The sequence below is a fragment of the Lactuca virosa genome, chromosome 3, assembly GCF_052849685.1.
Source record: "Lactuca virosa cultivar CGN04683 chromosome 3, Lactuca_virosa_CGN04683_v6, whole genome shotgun sequence".
Lineage (NCBI taxonomy): Eukaryota > Viridiplantae > Streptophyta > Magnoliopsida > Asterales > Asteraceae > Lactuca > Lactuca virosa.
The window spans coordinates 296,944,419-296,965,450 of NC_136428.1; the positions used below are offsets into that span (position 1 = coordinate 296,944,419).

A 21,032-nucleotide genomic window follows, 5' to 3' on the forward strand; every position below is an offset into this window, starting at 1 on the left:
ATTCATAAAACAATATTTTATATTGATAAAACGGTTACAAACTACTGGATACAAACCCACTATTTCATAGTGTTATATATTATATAACTCCCCAGGATACTAAAGTTTTATACATATGGGAGTGCAAAATACAATAGTTTCAAACTATTCAAAAATCTTCTATCAAAACAGTAGTTTCAAACTATTCAAAAATCTTCTACCAGTATATCACTATACTGGGTGCTTATCTCCTGCGAATTAGTTAAACATTGAGAGGGGTAAGCGGTGACGCTTAGTGAGTTCAATAATAGATACAATATAACGTTATGCCATATATATACTGTAATATGCCAGAAGCAAAGAGGAACAAGGAACAACAAAGGCATAATGCGAAAAGCTTTCCATATTAATCAATGAGACATAACAAATTCCATACTTGATATAAAATCAATAAAGTTTCAGCACAAATGGCACAATAAATACTCAGGAATATCATTTTGCTAGAATATTTAGGCTTTCAGCCTTATCTTAGCATACTACCGAAGCCAAAGTGATGCTTATTTCATACACTTCATGGTCAACGGTTCATACCAATACCCAAGTGATGCTTATGTCATACACTTCAAGTCAGAGGTACAGCCTTGCTATAAAATAGCAGATACAACAACTCGAGATGATAACATGGAAAAGTACATAGCACATATAACACATAACATACAATTGTTCCTATATATTAAACTCACCGAGAAATAACCGGCGGTCAAAATAGTAATTCGGGCAGCACTTCGGCTCTAAATATGACTTTCTTCGTTGAAAACCGGGAGTTTTCTTGAAAACCGGGCTCTGCGAAGGTAAAGCTTCGAAACCGAAAAGATAAATTTTTTCGGGCTTCTCGGGAATCTCGGGGTGCGTTTCGGGCTTTGGAATAAGTACCGGGGCTTCGGGGGATGTCGGGATAGTAAAAGTATTGAAAAATGGTGAAAAAGTGTGAAATTTCCAAAGTTAGCCGAGAGGGTTCGCACCCTCCTATTTATAGGAGGCGAAGGTCTTCCGCCGAAGGGAGGAGGGGCAGCTGGCGGCTCTCGAGAGGACCAGATGGCGCGCATGCGAGGGCTCCAGGTGGTTCGCTTCGGACGCGACAGGCGTCTTCGGATGCGAGGAGTCACCGGGTGACTAAGCAGCTTCGGACGACTCATCGCGACACGCGTCGGATCCGGGCGAGGGTGAGTCACGACGTCGGAAACGAGGCGGACACGGCATCAGACCAATCAGAAGGTGCCAGCGAGGCTGCGGTCCAATCAGAAATTGCCACGTGGATCAACACTATTCATGCGAAAATTAAATGAAAATGTGCCCAATCTTGTAAAATCCATAACTTTCTCATACGGGCTCCGTTTTTGACGTTCTTTATATGCACGCGTAGAGAAAATTATGCTCTACAACTTTCGTTTAGACTTCGTCGGAAAATTTTGATTTTATTTTTATATTATTATTTTTAACAGACCGGGACTGGTAAATCTGTTAAAAATTCATAACTTCTTCATCCGACGTCCGTTTTCGTCAGACTTTTTACCATTGTATTGCTAATGATGAGACCTTCGATTCTCGTTTAGGTTGTATCGGCTAAAAATCAATCGATCTAAAATTCGAGTTTTTAGTTGTCTACTGCTAAGCTGAAACTTGTAAAAATCATAACTTCCTCATACGAAATCAGATTTTGGCGTTCTTTTTATCGAACTTCTCGGTTTAATGAATACTACGACTTTCATTTAGATCACTAAGGCCAAAACGTAGTTTATCAAAAACTCACTTTTTACGTCATTCGGCACCGTGCCGGTTTTATCGCGGATCTTCGATTGGTCATAACTTCTTCGTTATAACTCGGATTTCGACGAGGTTTTTGCCTATGCGTTTCTAACGAGATTATCTACAACTTTCAACAATAAAATTTTACTTATTTCAATTTTTATATTTTCGCTAAATTTCACTATTTAGCTTTTAATTGGAATCTCATAAGACTTCCAATAACTTATGAGTGATTCTAAACATAGTTTTACTTTATTTCTAGTAAAAACTATCTGTTAGAACTCAATACTCAATATCACATAATATTTCATAATATTATTTATATAAAACACGATCTCAAAACGTGTATGTTACACTGGCTCCGCCACTGTGTGCGTCGTTGGTTGAAGGCCAAGAAGAAAGGAAAAAAAACTAAGCGGCTTGGAGGGGAAGAAAAGTCGAGCCTAGCAAGGAAGGAGAAGAGAGAAAGATTGCTTTGTCGATCCTAGAGGAGGGAGGGCTTCCAAAATCATCCAATTGGTGGTAAAATTCTCTACTTCATCTTCTTATCATGTTCATAGCCCAATTTCTTGTCAATTGGGTGAGTTGTGATGTCAAATTTCATCCTATTTAGTGTTGATTAACCTAGTTTCTTCTTCTTGAAATCTTTCTTTGGTTAATTTCCAGTTTATTGGGTGTTTTATGGATGGAAAATTGCTATCTAAACGTAGTTGTAAACACTCATAAGACTTCCATTGTTTATGTTATTGAATTACTCCAAGTTTTACGGACATTTCCTTCTTGGTTGATTATAGAAATCCATCTTGTTGTTATTTTGATTCAAAGGAATAATTTTCTGTAAAAAGACCATGTTTTGAGCCATCCAAAAGGTCTCCAAAACAGTCCCCACAGGTCTTAATATGAAGCTTAACGGTGGAGAAAACTTAAGCCCTAGTGGTGTTTTCTCTTTTAGCAAATTACCTTGTTTTTCCCATAGAAGCAATGTACTTTAAGTCGTGGTTTGAGGTTGAAATTGTTATTTAAACTTCTTGACATGTTGCTACTGCTAGGCACTCAAATTCCTTCTTTATAATTGATTTTGGTTACGGCTTAATGAGTTAAGTTGTCAAATAACCCTTAAAATGCATTGCTGGGAAATTCTGAAAAATTACTAATCTGCTTCTGTTTTGAAAAAAATCTAGAAAAATCATCAGAAGTCGTATCAGTGATCCGTAAACTCTCAAAGTTTGAATTTTGAGTCTAGTTAGTCCATGAATTTTACCAGGACCTTTTGTTTCCTCCAACTTAGGTGAAAATCGCCTTTTTCACCAGCATGTCAGAATTTAGCTGCACGGATAGGCTGTTTTGTAAAAATCATATAAAATTGTAGAAAAATCGTTTGGACCTTTAAAAGTACTTTCTGAAAAGCTAAAAGTCTAAACCACTGGAATATACAAAAATATTGTATCTTTTACAGGCCTTGTTGGTGTTAAAATGGCTTTGAACAGGTGGCTGTTACGGGTCAAAATCTGGAACTTTGTTCTAAACGTTCGTTTACATGTTTAGGAATTAGGCCTTCTACTCTCAATATTTTTGCGTCATTTGTTTGATATTTTCTTAAAGTACACAAATTTTGTCTTAATGATATCATTCAATCCTTTTTGTGTGTAAAATTGAGTGACTTTAATCCTTTACCTAAAGTCTTAAAGCATATGGTCATTTTTGGTGAATGTTGGAATTCTGCACAACAACTTTGCCCCATATTGCGAGAGCTATAGCTGCTAATCTAGGCAGAATTGGATGATGCTCCACTCTTACGAAGTTCTAGGAAATCGAGTCTAGGTTCCAGAAAGTACAATGTCATCCCAATTAAAGTTGTAGATTTGGTTTTATGCTTAAAACACTGAATGGGGGTTGGGCTGGGAAATTATAAAAAAAAAATAATATAAAAGTTAGAATAAAGTAGTATTTTTGAAACATATACTTTATTTGTTAATTGCTTGTTATGTGTGGTGTTTAGGTGGAGCCTTGAGAATTTCAAGTAAGTTCAAGACTTGGAATAGAATGAGGATTTCTTCAAGGCTAAAGGTGAGTTCATAGTTTTAACTCACTAAGGTTGCATGATTGAAACGTGCAATCCGTAGATGGTGATTTGATTCACTTTAGGATGACTATGTCATTACTTGTGCTTGATGATGATATGATATTTGTGATGCTAATATAAGCTTTGTGTTATTGCCATGTTATGACCTAATTGCTATGTTGCTTACACTTTGATGTACTTGATGTATATGACAAGCTAGTTTTTGGTAACTTTAATGCATAACCGAAATTTACATCGCATAAGTGGGTTATTGATGCTACTTAGGATCATGCTAGAATTGATAATGCTTGTTTGGTAAATCCTATTGTTTGCACATTGTTTATAGTTATGCCTTGGTATCTGTTGATATGATGTTATGATTGATATATGCTAGTTGAATTTGTTTGCGATGATCATGCCTAATGAAATCAAGAGTCATATGTTATGCTTGATTGATGGTATGCCATTTTGTTACGTGTTATACTGTGTGAATTGGTTGATCATCTAGCATGCTCATTTTGAATTAAAGTTGTAATGAATTTTTTGACATATGCTATTGTAAGGTGATAATATGATAAATTTTATTACAAGTTATATGCTCGTTAAGGTTCTATGAGTAACATGTCTACGTTGAAGTATGATTGTTTGTTTGTGGGGTATAATGGTGTCATGGGTAGAACCTTGCAAGTTTAATCGGTTGAAAGAGCTTAAGCCATAACGGTGATTAGTTACACGGTCTTTCTAGACGGTCGTGTGACACGTGGTTCGTGTGCACCTCGGTGTACGGGAACTGGAGTGGTGTTAGCTTTATGGTGTGGACGGATCAAACATCACGTGGGAATCGGGAGGTGTATCGGTAGAATTGACACCGTGAAGTACTTGTACTTTGCACGTCGGAGTAGCGAAAGTGGAAGTCTTGGGGTTGGTGAATTCGGGTGGAAGTCATGAGCCACTTAGAGCACTAAACTGGCTGAGCACACGAGTAGTGAACGGGGTTAAGTTGTTGGGTAGGTTGTCACTAAGAAAAACCCCAAAGTAGATAATAGGTTGAAAGGTGAATATATACAATAACCGGTTGAGTTGAACTTGCATATGATAATCGGTTGATAGCAATTACATATAATAAATGGTGAATTAAATTATATGTAATAATCGGTTGTTTTAAGGTGATAATTATAATCGGTTGAATTGAACTTTAATATTATTGAAAGAAATTATGTATAATAAACGGTGAATTAATTTATATGTAATAAACGGTTGAATTAAGTTGATAACTATATTTGGTTGAATTGAAATTAAATGATATGGTGAAATGTTGTATTGCAAATGGTTTAAATTAAATATGATGTAAATGATTCAACGTTGTTCGCTAGTTGGTTGATTATATAATTGAAGGTTGAATAGATAATGACATGTTGTTACATGAAATGTGATTATTTATATGCTATGCGGTTGTTTATATGGTATTTGGCTGATCATATAAGGTATGTGGTAGAATTGTAGTTGAATATGTGATTGAAGAAATATGATATGTGGTTGTTTGCTATCTGTTATTTGTCTATCATTTTTATGCTTCATCATAAAATGAATGATTAACGCATTTGGGGTTTGTATGTTTTATATGCAACTTTATGAACTCACTTAGCGGGGGCTGACACTTGTATCTTTTCTCTTTTGTGCCTTGATTGGTGCAGACAGTTTAGAAGATTGGCCTTGGTGAGAGGAGTTCATATAGGTAGTAGATTTATATTAACGATATCACTCTTGGACACATTTTGATTCTTTACTTTAAAGTACCTTGTTTACTTTTAAACGAGTTAGAATCATGATTTTGATTTTGGAGGTAACGTTGTGATTTGAAAATGTTTTAAAAACTAAGTCTTCCGCCAACGTATTCTGTTAAATAAATGTTTAGAAAAAAAAATTATGGTGAAAATCAAGATGTTATATATATATATATATATATATATATATATATATATATATATATATATAAATTATAGATTTTTTATAATGTACAAATCCAAATAAAAATTTATGAAAATCCACTAATCCATTGATTTTTATAGATAAATGGCTAAGATGGATACCTGTTTGGTTAATGCTAAATATTTGTTTATTAGGTCTGATACTTAATTTAAGATAATTCACATAGTAGACTAAGTGTCCAACAAGTATCAAAAACCATAAAGTTGCAATGATAAAAACGAAGAGGTCGGATGAAAATGAGCAAAGAATGTATACTTTTTCTAGAAATATTGTTGGAGGACCAACTTGCAACAAAATAGTTAGTTCAGGACTAAAATACAAAAATATTTCAATATAGGGACCAAAGTGTAAATATAATTGGGGCTAGGGACTAAAATATATAATATTTTTGTTAAGGGGCTAAAACAGTAAAAATTGTCAAAGTGTTGAAAAATTTCCAGTCAGTGACTTAAAGTGTTAAATCTTCCAAAGTTAGGTTGGTCGTGTCCAACACACATGGCAGGATAATTGATTTCCTAGTCGTCAACCGTTATTTCTAGCCATCGAATGCTTTTTCCTAGTTGTCTAATGCTTTTTGATGATTGCAGAGTACTTTTGTTGTTGGATACTTTTTCATGGTCGTTGGACGTTTCTGTTCAAATCTAAACCTATTTTTCTCAAATAACTCAAAATCCTTGAAACTTCTCGATCACTAATAAACTTTTACCTGATAAATCCATAAATTCATCATATTGTCTAACGACCAAGTATGTTGCATGTCTACCCTAACATTGACAGTTCTAGTTCTTGACTTTGAAAATCCTCAAAACTTTGACATGTCTAGCGTAACTTTGACAGTTTTGGTGCCTGAAATATAAATGTTTTCCACTAGCGCTGCACGTGTAAAAATATTCACGCAACTAACAACAATTCAATAATATAATGATGGCCAAAACAACTTACAACATTGATATTTCAGAAAGTAGCCGATGAAAAGAAACCAATCACCACCTCGATTTCAACGCACGCTATATAGCGTCATTCTAGTTGCCTATTTATAGGTTTTTTACGGTTCCGAGCATCGTCTCCTTCTCATGTTCTTCAATCTCCGATCTATTACTTCCCACGTTCTTCAACCTCCATCAACATCGATGTGAAACTTCTAACCTCCTAGTGGTTGAATCCATTGAGCGTCACCATTCCTCTCCCCCACGAGCCCTAAATTTCAGTTGTCGATTGCTACATGTTAGGCTTTGATGCCTATATAAATCAATCTCGTTGCCAAGATGATTTCATCACCAACAACGATTTCCAGAATTTAGGACAGTTCTTCTTGGAGGTTACTTCCTCAACATTCCTCAACATCCCGTCTTCAGGTCCTCCCCATTATTGATTATTTTTACATTTCGATTTCTCTTTCTGGTGTTCATGGAGTTATTATTTTACTTCTATTTCATTCAAAATATAACCTACTCTTAAAACTGATTTACGTTATTAGATTCCTAAATTTAGAGATTTTTTTTTTCTTCCTATTTTCCATGGTTGATTTTGTTTTCGGTTATTGATTTTGTTGTTGTTGATCATTATTTTTCAGGTTATCAGATATGGATACGTTAACGAAAAGAGGGTGGAAGTCGACAATCCTCATAGTACTTTTCCATTCTTTGATCTTCCAAAAAAGAAAAAAAAATATTCCCTTTTACTTTGGACCTGATGGTGCTCTAATTTCTGCTTGGCATTGATTTAAAGAAGTTTAAAATAATTTTAATTAATCTATTCTATCATCTATGTATAAAAGAGGGTGAACATAACAAATATACAAGTCTATATGCTTTCTTTTTTATATTGTTTCTATTGAACAATAAGAATTATGTATATTTGATAAATTTTTTTGTTGATTCTTGATTTATCGAGACATGCTTGCAGTTTCCAACAAAATCCACCTCTTAGTCAAGTAAGTGACACTCTTATATGTATGAACTTAGAACTTTTGAGCAATGGCCTATAAGTTTAAGAATATTTATTTGAATATGAAGTACCCTTTTTTTGAATATTGTATTGTGCTGTTGTTTTTTATGTAATTTTTTACCACAATCCACTTCCTGCTTTGTGAAAAAGGTCCACCTGTTTTGTTGGGTAAGATAAATTCCTACTCAAGTTAATGGAAAACTTAGAACAGTTTTATATGCTAAATCAAACTTAATTTGATTTTTTTTGGTCAGTGATGGATGTATAGTCCATATTGTGTGAGTTCTTCATGGCTGCTAAATGCGTCATTATAATATAATTACTTACGAAATTCAAATATGATAGAGTTTGTTACAACTTTTCATACAATCATAGTTAGAAAGTTTAATATTATTACAGATGAGTTACTTATTGTGATAAGGTGATAATGCCACTTGATGTGTATCATTATGAGTATTTTTCACATAATTTTCTTATTATTATGGGTATTTATTATTTTTATTATTATTATATATATATATATATATATATATATATATATATATATATATATATATATATATATTTCCTATTTTAAATAATTTTTTGATTGATTAATGCAGTATAGGAAAGAACCTCTATGGGAACGTCCATCAGATACTTAAGGGAATCATTCTTGCAGCCTTTGAAATCTTGCAAGGTTATGAATAACATCAAAAGCAACAACTTATTTCTTTTTCTTTTTTTGACTTTTTGTATATTGTAATGGTACTAAAATAATTCACTATTTTTCAGGAAGAGAGATGATTCATATAGTGTCAAAGTTCACCGGTCAAAAAACTTCTTGACCTGGTAACATTGTATTCTTTAATTTATTATGATGCAATTTTAGTTACATGTATGTATTATATTTTTTTATTGTAATAGTATTATGTTTCTATAATGAACCAAATAATGAAAAGCATTTGTATAATAAATGTTAAAGTTTTTTAATTTTTTTTTTGAATTTGTTATAGGTAAGCATGCTAACTCTTTCTATTAATGCCTTCATGTTTCCTTTGCTTTATCTGAAAAGTTAATTTTTTATTAAAAATCTAAGAGTTCAGGAAATCACTTAGATAACATGCAATGCTACTGAAATTGTTTTCACTTGGCTGGATTCTTAGCTGCTACATGCCGTTCTTTTGGCAATTGGAATTTGAGTTGTGCTACTAGTATTAGCGAAGGGATTGGCAAAAAGGTCAATCAGATACTTTTATTTTTGGTTGATAATGGGTACTACTCTAATAAATTATCTAAAGTGAAATTTGAATGTTTGGAGCTTAATCACAGTCAAATCTTTATTTTAAGGATGAAGGGGAAATTTAGTCAAAATTTGTTTTGGTTGACTTTCAAACATATTTTATCTTTTTTCGAATGCTTCGAGTTTAAATGGCATAGATATGGCTTAGGGGTCGTTTGATAGTTTCTAACTGGGTTACAGCTGACTGGGTTAGAAGCTGACTGAGTTAGAAAATCTGACTGAGTAAACTTCTGACTGAAACTTGTTGTTTGATTTGGCATCGGACTGATAGTGCAAAATGACTATATTACCCTCTTTCAACATTTTTTTTATGATTGTTATTAAAAATTGTCCTATAAATATTATACCAAGTCACACACCTTTAACTTGTAATTCAATCAAATACTAAACCAAAACAGAGGCAAATGGATTTAAAACAAATTGAACCTTTAAGCAGTATTCCGATCTTTTAATCAAACTAACAAATGCAAGTTTTGATACCAAAATAGACTAAGTCCCACAACGCAAGTGTGTAATTTCTAAATCAGAGGTTTGAGCTTAAAACATTGACATTCCTTGATATGAGGTCACAATTATGAATATCTCTCATCTTTCAGTCAAACTACAAAACAAATTCAACTCCATCTCTTTCTCTATATCATAACTTTGTTCTTGAAACAATAACTACATTCTCATTTTAGTATGGTCCCTCATTTCACACACTAACTTTACAATTTACATTCAATTTCAACCATCAAATTATAACCGAAGCATAATGCTATGCCCTAAGCACTTCCATCTAAAATGGGGCAAAACCGACTTAAATCTAAAAAAAAATAATTCATTCCCTGTTAAAAATCATTAAAAAACACAAGCATAATCGGCTAGTCACCGGACAAGTCAGAAATCACGAAGAAAAATCAGAAATAAGAACTCAAAATCTGATAAACTGATAAATCAAAGATGGGATATTTACAATTTTAACGGTGTTGGTTTGCTGCACTACATTCGATATTTCAAGGCTTCAAAGATGGGGTATTTTGTAGACTGCGGCGATGGCAGACTCCGACGAAGACATAAGTTGAAGAGGGAGAAACAGGGGAGGAGTGGAGGAGCAAGCCGATCGAGAGGAAAGCCTCAAAGTCTCAAAGGGCACGAAGGGAAAAATAAAGAAAATGACCCGGTCAGCTATGTTTTTTCCTTGGACCCAATCAGGGGTAAACGGACCGAGTAAGGGCCTCAATGCTTTTTGTCAAACATTCTGATTGTGGACCGAGTCAGTAAAAGCTTCTGACTGGACCAGTTAGAACAAATCAAACAGCCCCTTAGTCTAGCAATTGCATTTGTAATTGGATCGATTTCTTCGGGAGATGGTATATTGAAATTTTGATTGAAGGGTATTTAATTCAACAAGGGAAAATTAAGGAAGGAATTTTTTTCTTGACGTTGGTGTCTCTCTAATTCGATTTTCATTTGCAAAGGAGGTTTTTCTTCTTTTTTTTTTTTTTTGATTTCTTGGATTTTTTGGTCCTCCTATTCTTGAATGGATTATCATTCATAAAAGGAAAAGAAAAAAAATAAGAAAAGGAATTTTGAATGGAATGTAGTAAGATCATTTGGAGGTTTTTAATCACAAATCTTGAAGACTATTCTTTCTTAAAAAGCAACAGGTTTGACCCTTGGAATTTAGAAGTTAAGAATTGGTTTTTTCTCTCCTACTTGACTAAAGGGCAGTTTGGGAATTATCATATATGGAAGGTGTTCAAATGCAATTATGATAATCATTAAAGTTGGAAATCAAAAGGAACCGATCGGTTTTGATTTAGCATTTTCCTTATACAATTGCAATGCTTATCGGTTTTATCCCGCTTTTCATAAGGTTTTTACCTTTTGAAGTGTTTTTTATTTTTTTTGAAAATGGGTAGAATCCCCATTTTCTATGGTTCAAAACGTTTCGGTTCAATTCCGAGAATTTTAGTCGTTTGGTTTTACCCTTTTTGCCTAAAAAATATGTATTTGACTGGTTCAATCCCGTAAATTTTAGTTGTTTGGTTTGAAACCTTTTTCTATAAAAATGAATTTTTTTTATAGTTTTAAAAATTTAACTATGAATTTTTAGGACGTTACAAGTTGGTATCAGAGCCTTGGTTTGAGGGATTCGGGCACACTGTCAGGTGTGACTGAACTCAAACTAAGGAATTGGTAATCTTTTGAAACAAAATAAGTTTCTAAAAATATTTTTGTAAAGAAAATAAGTTTTTCAAAAGATTTTTATAAAGAAAAATGGGTGTGATGCGTGCAATCAGCTGAGCTCAAGTAAGTGATTCCCATAATACTCATACATGTTGATATATTATATTAATGCTTGCATGCTAGGATGAGGCTAGGGATACTTTCAGGAATTGCATGATAGATTAGCCTTATATGTGATGCCTTGTAGCCTAGGAGAATTGGATGCTATTCTAGATTTGAAATTTATATTGGTAGAATTGATTGCTAAGTGTATGCTTTAAAAATTGTATACGGTTATGATCATATAGCCCTAGAATGACTGATTTGGCCTTATTTCCCGTTCCTTGTCTGGTTGTCATCCTAGGGTAAAATCTTTCATTCGACAATCTATTTGATCTTGTAGTGTGTATAATTTGCATGCATAAGGCAATTGGCAGTGAGTGTGGAAGTTCCTAGCATGAGTGGTAGTAAGCGAGCTTGGTAGGTACTTTGTTTGTCTTGTGACTTGTAGTGTTACTGCATGAATGTTGCTTGCTTTGTGCTTTGTGGGACTACTAGTGATGTGAGTTAACTATTAAGTGAATACGTAAAGTTGCATGCTGCAGGGGTTAAATAATTTCAGGGTGATGGATTTGACCCTATTGCACAGCTCTCGTCTGAGTCCAACCGTTGTAGGGTTGAGTCTTTTACTCAAAGTATTATCTAAGCTTTGTTGCATGTGACTATATTCATGAAGTAGTTAGCTGACATTAGTGGGAGTTCTTGAGCAGTTGGTAGTCGGGTGAGGTCGGGAACCTAGGAGAGCCTAGGAAATGCTTTAATGGGTTGGGTTGCGCTGTTTAGCAGGTACTTGGAGTACCAATTTGAGAAGGTGACTTAGAGGATTCAGGATAACTCTTGAGGAAAGTATAGGTAGGTGTGGAAGGTAGTATTGGGCCCATACTACTGAAAGCACATGATCCATACTCGAATTAAGGGGAGTCACGGAGGATCTAGGAGGCCTGAAGGATGAGGATTCTTTGAGTATGTTCTGATTATTGTACGGTTGCTTTTGAGTATTGTGGTGAGCACTCGTGGTGAAGGATGTGGTACAGAATCAGGTGCTGGCACTGAGCCGATTGATGAGCGGATGCGGGAGTTCATCTCGTCAGAGATCATCCGCGGTATTTTGGAGCAAACTCCTATGATCTTTGGTACGATCAATAATAGGATCATGGAGATTATGCAGGAGCATATGCATGCCTATCACACTAGAGTTATGGACTTACTGAAGGAGAGACTTAGGGTTTTTTTGGACGAGATCGCGACAAGACAAGTGGGAGCGCGAACTCCCTTATTTCGGGAGTTCAAGGCTTGTGGAGCTCCAGAGTTCTTTAGGGCTAAGGACCCCATTTCTAGCCACCGATGGATCGTTGACATGGAGAATTACCAATGAATGTGGGATTTACATCTTGTCTTTTGAGGGACCGAGGTCGGGATTGTTGGGAGGAGGTCGGTAGGGCATTGGGAACTGCGGCCGTAGTGTCCATGTCTTGGGAGGAGTTTGTCATGAGATTCTAGGAGGAGTTTGCACCGGCGATTGAGGTGTAGCAGCTGTCGAGGGAGTTTCAGGGCCTTCGCCATACTACTGAGACTGTGGCAGAGATCACTGCCAAGTTTTGGGGAACGATACAGAGAATATTAGCATGGCCCCTGCGCAAGGATGACACGCACAAACCGAGAAATGGTATCAGAGCTAGGGCACTGGTCGATGTGTTCGACAGGGACATCGAACCCTATAATAGGGGGTGAAGGTGGGTTGTACCTGATCCCACATCGACTTAGAAGGAGAAAGAAGCATTCCTTATAAAGGGATATGTATACCTTCCTTTTCACAACGCGTTTTAAAGCCGTGAGGGCAGCAGATCCCATAAGAACTCTGCAGTTAAGCGTGCCCGGAGGAGAGCAATATAGGGATGGGTGACCCCCTGGGAAGTTTTCGTGCCGGGAGCCCAAAGCGGACAATATTGTGATACGTGTCAGAGGGGGATGTTACAGTTTTGGTGGCTCTACAATATGCATCAGACGAGGAGATGAAGAAGGTGAGGTATCATGATATGCCGAGGGATGAAATTAGGGAGTTTGTAAGCTTGTTAAGGTGTAAGACCCCGATTGATATGATTACTAGAGCCTGGAAGCGGGAGATTGATTTGGAGCACCTCGGGAAGAGGAAGCCAGAATAGGTACAGAGAGTTGGGGGTCCTGCGACGAGACCCAATACTTCTGATCATCGAGTAAGAGTACAGTAGGGCCGATGTTAGTGCAGCACGCGCGAGAAGCAGCACGATGGAGTTTGTCGATCTAGGGGTTCGGGTTGCTACAAATGTGGTAGGCTTGTTATGTCAGCAGAGATTGTCCGCAGGGGACGATTCTGTTAGGTTTCCACTGCAATCAAGTGGGCCACAAGAAAGTCGACTATCCGCAGTTGATGAGGGGAGCAGTAAGGGCACCTGCTCCAGCTACTCTAAGGATTACTGATGGCCGCGAGGGCAAGGTGGATACTCCCGTGGTCAGGAGCCGAGAATTACAATCACAGGCCGATGAGATCTAAGTTCCGCCAGTTGACATCACATAAATTTTATTTTGAGAATCATCATATGTCATTTTACATACCAAGAGCCGTGCTTAGAGGATATTCGGGTGAGCCGGTTTTGGATTTTGATGTGGGATGCATTGACCACCGTCAGAGCAAGCTTTAAGTGAGAGAAGACCAGCAACCAGTTTTATCTTTGGTGATATCAGCAAGGAATTCAAGGAATCCGCAAGGTAGGCATGTTGGGATTGAATGCAGGATTTGAAGGGCTTTTTTGGGGATATGAGGCAATGAGGAATTGGTTTGATCATGGGTGTAAGATCGGTTATTATGAAGTTCATACATTCAAAGTGTGGTCAGTTGCAGGTTCGAATGGGAATTACACTAGTGCAAGTAGGTCGTTGAATTGGTTGGGTACCCATTTTGATAGCTGAGATTTTGTTTTTCGTCATTCGATAAAGTCACCGATGAATTACAATGGATTAAGTGGAAAGTGCTTGGGAATATTGAGCTAGTTGAGATTTCGGGGAGTATTCATTCAATTTTGGTAGGTGTGTGCTCACTATGATTGGCTAGTAATGGAACACTAGTACTTGTGATCTCAGGTTGTCGACAACTTCGAGTAGTCAGGTTGCGAGATAGATTAGAAATCTATCAATTTTGTGGTTGGAAGAGCGTAGTTGAATCCAAGTGGGGGAGAACTGCTTGGACTAAGGGATTACACAAGGAATGAGATTTCAGGTTACCTAGCGCATTAGTGGTGGCGCATGGAGGGTAAGTTATTAGGTTTACGTGGAGGGATTGTATTAGATCCTCTCTTCATGTTCTTGTCTGATGAAGGCTTTGGGGTTCGAAGCATAACCCAAACACCTGATTGGGGTATAGCCGGATGTGGCTTCGACTCATGATGATTATGGTTGGTATGTTAGATGGACAGTAAGACAATGGGTTGCGTCCATGGCAGTATGGAAGCGTTGTAAGACTGCGGGGTGGCCGTAACATTCACTAAATTGGCATGTAATGATAGAAGTATGGTAAGACTGCTGGGTGGTCGTAGCATTTACTAGGTTAGCAGGTGGTGATAGAAGTGTTGTAAGACTGCGGGGTGGCCGTAGCATTCACTAGGTTAGTAGTTAGTAATAGAGGTGTTGTAAGACTGTGGAGTGACCCGTAGCATTCATCTGGTCCATGAGCAGCCGTGAGAGTGTGGTGAATCTACGATTTGGCTCGTAGTTTCCTTTAGGTGGGATTATACCATGGCAGGATGGGTAGTGAGACTGTGGGAAGGCCACACAACATTCGTGGAATCAAGGAAGGTTGTGAGCCGTATGGGTCCGGTAATAATGTAAGACTACAACTGGGTGTGTAGCATTCATTTAGAGCAAAGTAAGTTACGTTGCATCAGTGTGATGGTTAGTTACGATATGCTTGGTTGGAACAGGAGGGCTGTTGAAGCCTTATATACAAGTTGTTGGATTAGGTGTCTAAGCCCACAACTATAATTGGTATGTACTTGACCCGATAGTAGAATGGTCCTTTTGGGTTGTCTTCACCGGAGCAATTTGATAAGATGGATATTTGAGAAAGAGGTTATTGGATTTCATTAATATATTATAAGAATAATATATTAATTGAGAAATCATATTATTTAATTGGTATTGATCAAGAATTAATTTGGAATTAATTTAGTGCTCAAAAGAGACTGATTAAATTAATGGGGACTGATTAGGTAAATAAGTGATACATATAGTTTGGGCTAATGATCCATGTTGATTAGGGATGGACTAAATCTATGTGAGAGTCGATGAAGAGTTAGTCCAAAGGGCCTATCATATGGGTTATTGGATTGCTTAAAGTCTTAAGTAAATGAATTAGGGTTTACAAGTTAAAACCATAGGAATTCCACACTATAAATGTAACCCCTAGCACTCCCAAAATCGGCCAAGACTTCCAAGAAGAAACCCTAGCTGATTTTTGGTGCCTCCTAACCTCTCTCTCATAATCCTCCATTGTTCTTGGTGTTTGTGACTTATTTGAGGTATCACATTTGAGGTACTAAGCTCTTGAAAGGCCAAGTTCTACAAGCTACAACCAAGAGGTATTCATCTAACTTGTTTTATGTTGTAAATCTTAAAATTGTATGCTAGTTAGGTTTCATGCTTTGGATAAATGAAAGTTGCATGTATAACTTGAGAAAACTTAGATCCAAAGCATTAGGGTTGTATGTACACCATAGGATTGTTATAGTGCTCAAAACCCATCAGTAGTATTAGAGCCTAGGGTGTTTTCTGTTATATTGATGCATTAGTTAATTGTTCAAAGTTGAAGCAAATTGAAATATGCTCTCTGACTGGTGGACTCGACGAGTCCTATGAATGAACTCGACGAGTTGAGCCAACTCGACGAGTCCATTGCCTGACTCGATGAGTTGGATCATCTGTTGGCATATTTTTGGGTTTTTTGGCCAGAATTGGATTAGGATCATTACCACAAACTGTTTTAACTGATAAAAATCGTTTCTTATGATAAGGTAATGATTATCCACATCCAATTGGAGGATAATTGTCAAATTTTGAGATAATTACTTGATTATGTGATAAATTAATTATTTGTAGAATTTAATGTGATCTATATTTCTATATGAAATTAGATTAGGTCAAATTTTTTGATATAGATAAATTATATGATTAATTTAATTGTTTTCAAATTTGATCTAAGAGGTTTGAAAAGTTTCAAAACTTTCCCTCAAGTTTTGGAATTGAAAATTTGATTAAAAAGTTTTGATTTTGAAATATTTAAATTCTAAACCCTAGAGTTTTAAAAGTTTAAAATTCAAACCTTATACTATTATAATATTAATAACCTAATACTTATATATATATATATATATATATATATATATATATATATATATATATATATGTATAAGACAGTCAGTCTTACTGTTAGTAGGCCTCATTCACGAAGCTGGTCTATAAGGGGGTATAAGAAAATTGCCTATAAAATGGCGATTGAATGAGTGTCCACTCTCACCCACTGCTTCCTTGACTAGTGGAGGGTTGTTAGCCGAACAGGTAGGATATGACATTAATTCTCATTAAAAAGTATAAATATAATTATAAAAGTAACTAAATGTTTTTCATAAATTCCCAATCTTAGTTACTTTAGGAAAAATGTGAAAATGGTGCTATTCCATGAAATTGCACTTTGCACCATGCCAAGTCGTTAGTGGAGCGTGTGTGGTTTACCGGCACACTAATTTGTACTAACAAGGGTGGCAAAGGGTAGCTCGATGCTTGTCATAGATCAATGGAGCGTGTGTGGTTCACCGGCACATTGATTAGGTGATAAATGACATCAAGAGTACCACGCATATTTGCATGGTTATTCACACCTTGTTCGTGATCCTCGGTATCCCAGTCACAAACTTGAAGGGCATAATCGAGATTAAACATGCCATTGAAAGCTTCAATGAATCTCAAAGATGTAAGATTTTCATAAAACTTAATTCTTTTAATTTTTGGTTTTGGGTGGTGAAAATTGGTAAATCATCATTTACCTCCCTTCAAATAATTTGCAATTAGATTACGGCATCCCTTTTCTAAGTTGTGAATTATTGTGTTTGGGTCCTAGCCTTAATATTTCATTTGGGTGTTATATTAAGGAATTTTTATCAAATGAAGCTTGTCTTTCTTTTTCAGATGTCTACCTCAAACAACACTTCAAACTCAAACTCTTTCGGCTCTTTCTCCTTCATGAACTTATGTGGGAGGGTCATTTTCGATGGGTCGAATTTCAATGACTGGATTCGAAACATTCTCATGGCCATTCGATACGTGGAAAAGGAATATGTCCTCGATAAAAAGCTAAAGGAGATTGATGAAGAAACTGCTACTCTTGAGCAACTGGCTGAGTATAAGGCTCATGAGAAGGACGCTACAAAGGTGTCGTGCATCATGCTAGCCACTATGACTTCTGAGCTTCAGAAGTCCTACGAGGACTTCTGGTCTTTCGAGATACACCAAGACTTGATGGAAAGGTACCATCAGAGTGCTCGACAAGAAAGGTATGAAATCATTTCCTCCATGATAACAACAAAAATAAAGGATGGAGATTCCATCACGGACCACTTGTAAAAGATGCAAAGATATGTGGACCGCTTGCTAAAGTTGAATGTCAATTTCGACGAAGAGTTGGCTATTGACATTATCCTACACTCTTTTCCTCCTTGTTATTATCAGTTCAGGATGACTTATCATATGAACAAGGAGGAGGTCACTCTAAGCAAGCTTCACGGCCTACTGAGAACTGGTGAAAGTAGTTTAAAAGGCAAGTCTATTTTACCCACTCCTACTGTTGCTGCCCCAGTCCTGGCAATTGGACATGGGAAGGGAAAGAAGAGGAAAGATTCCTCAAAGAATCACAAGGGAAAGTCTCATGATGGATCCTCTTCTAGTGGGTCCAAAGGTGGTTCTGCTACTCCCTCATCCAATCCAAAGGAAGCAGAGTGCTTCCATTGTCATGAAAAAGGGCATTGGAAACGAAGTTTCCCTAAATACTTGCAGGACATTAAGGATGTGAAGATAAAGCCCACCTTCGCAAGTATTTACACTATTCAATCTAAAAACTCATCACATGCTAGTTCTTGGGTCCTTGATACAGGACGTGGTTTTCACATTTGTTCTGAATTATAGGGTCTAAGAAGAAGTAGGGATGTGGAGCACGGGAAGATGAATTTGATCATGGGGAATAGGAAAGCGTCGCCTGTCACCAAGATTGGATTTTATTATTTATTGCTTAGTAATGGGTTAGGGTTAGATTTGAACGATTGTTGCTACTCGCCAGATATGGCGGGAAACATTATTTCTTTTCATGGTTTGTATAAACAAGGTTTTAGATTTTCATTTAACAATGAAATTGGTTTTATTAATGCTTTTTATAATGGTAAATTTTATGTTGAAGCATTGCCTTGTAATGGTATATATGAAACTGTGATGGTTGTAGACAACTTAGGAAATAATGTATTGCATATTGATTCGTCTAATGGTCTAGACAAGGCATGCTTGTGGCATTGTCATCTTGGACATGTCAACAAGAAGCGCATAGCCCAACTCCAAAAGGATGGAGTGTTTGAGTCATTTGACTTAAAGTCGGATGACACGTGCGAATCTTGTTTGCTTGGAAAGATGACCAAGTCACCTTTCACTGGTACTTGAGAAAGAGGTGAGGGTCTATTGGATCTCATACACACCGATGTGTGTGGACCCTTCAGATCCACCACAAGGGATTCTAATCGCCTCTATGTAACCTTTACCGACGATTATAGCAGATATGTATATATCTACTTAATCAAGCACAAGTTAGAAACCTTTGAAAAGTTCAAAGAGTTTAAGCAAGAAGTGGAGAATCAATTGGGCAGGAAGATAAATATGCTCTGATCCGATCGAGGTGGTGAGTATATTAGTATTGAGTTCCACAACTATCTTAAAGAATGTGGAATTGTTTCACAATTGACGCCACCTAGGACACCGCAGCTTAATGGTGTGGCTGAGAGGCGTAATCGAACCTTGTTGGACACGTTTTGTTCCATGATGAGTCGAGCTTCATTACTTATCTCATTCTGGGGGTATGCCTTAGAGACTGACGCCCATATCCTTAATCTAGTCCCAACTAAGAAGGTTGCCAAAACATCTCACGAAATGTAGACAGGGAAGGTTCCCTTGTTAGCGCATATCAAGGTTTGGGGTTGCGAGGCTTTCGTAAGACAAAAGACTCACGACAAGCTCGAACCTCGTAGTGAGCGTTGTATTTTCATCGGCTACCCACAGAAATCCTTTGGATATTTGTTCTATAGACCTAGTGAGAACGGTGGTCTTCATAGAGCGAAGGGGTGTCTTTCGTGAAAGAGAATTCATATGCCAAGAGGATAGTGGGAGGCAAATTGACCTTGAAGAGATTCAAGAGTTAAGTGATGAAGGAACCTCTAACACTAGCGCTCAACCTGAGGATGAGACTCATGTTGAACCAATTGACGAGTCCTTACCTCTGAGACGTTCCAGTAGAGTTAGTGTTCCACCTGTGTTGTATGGTTTTCATATAACAAGTGAAGGTGATACGTGTAACGCCCCGTTTATTTAAATAAATTAATAAATGTAATTTCCGGATTAAATTGTGAAGAATTTTGGAAGTTGGGGGTTAAAAGTGTAAGTTCCAGATTAGTTTTGTGAGTATTTAAGAAGGAAGGGGCTAATTGGTAAATCCGGGAGTTTATTTGTAAAGGATTTCAGGAGTGAGGGTAGAAAGGGTAAATCAAGGACTTAGTTTGAAAGAAGAATGAGAAGGAGGGACCAAAATGGTCATTATGGAAATAAGTTATAATAGTCATGGGTATATAAGCTATATGAGAACCCTAACCCTAACTTTTGCCTTAGCCGCCATCATCCGTTTGTTCCTTCTCCGGTCACCCATGGCTGCCAAACGACCACTGCTTCCAGCCAACGTCGCCACCGCCCAGGGAAGCCGCCAACGATCCCGTTCCATCGTCGATATGGGCCACGATTAGTCACTGTGGACGAAGATAAGGAGTCACCTCCTCCCACTGTTCCATCCGCCACTGTTTCATTACCTCCCCGACCACCGAGCGCTATCTCCGGCCGTTAGAGCTGTTGTCGCTACAATGCCGCCGCTGAGCTGCCTTTCCGTGTTTCTTTCTTCTTCAACCTCTGGTCGTTGCTCCGTCCAACAACAGTTAGCCGCCTTATCGCTCCATTAGTCGTCGTGGCAGCGGGTGACCGGGGGCGGTTGCGTCACGATTTCGAGCAGAGAGGTGTCGGGGAGAGTTGCTGCTTGTCGGGGATCCGTAAAGAAGCTGCCGCCACCATCGAGAGGTGGTGGCTGCCAACCCAAAAACCATTATGCCGCCTCCGAACACCGTAGGTGGGAGTTTTGGGTCCGTTTCTCGAGCATAGAAGGGTATTTTTTTGTTAGCGTGTGTTGGGTGTGCCATGCTTGGTCGGAAAAGTTGAGAAAAGGGCCACCACCACCACTGTGAGGTGGTGGCTGCCGCCACGTACCACCGCCGGCCACCACTAGGGTGGATATGTGTGTGTGTGATAGAGTAGTTAGTGGGTGCGTTTATTGTGGATTAAAACTGTAATTATAATTAGCAAAATGAATAATAAAAA

At 37.3% G+C, this 21,032-nt stretch overlaps 1 long non-coding RNA gene and 1 other non-coding gene across 2 annotated transcripts; both read left to right on the top strand.

Moving 5' to 3' along the window:
- Nucleotides 1-6,822: 6,822 nt before the first annotated feature.
- Nucleotides 6,823-8,683, top strand: LOC145163010 (uncharacterized). Its single transcript, XR_013739504.1, has 4 exons — nucleotides 6,823-7,191; nucleotides 7,410-7,464; nucleotides 8,386-8,462; nucleotides 8,558-8,683. It is a non-coding gene; the product is annotated as an uncharacterized LOC145163010 (long non-coding RNA).
- A 4,230-nt stretch (nucleotides 8,684-12,913) lies between these two features.
- On the top strand, nucleotides 12,914-13,014 carry LOC145168172 (U6 spliceosomal RNA). Its single transcript, XR_013741744.1, has one exon. It is a non-coding gene; the product is annotated as a U6 spliceosomal RNA (small nuclear RNA).
- The last annotated feature ends 8,018 nt before the right edge of the window (nucleotides 13,015-21,032 follow it).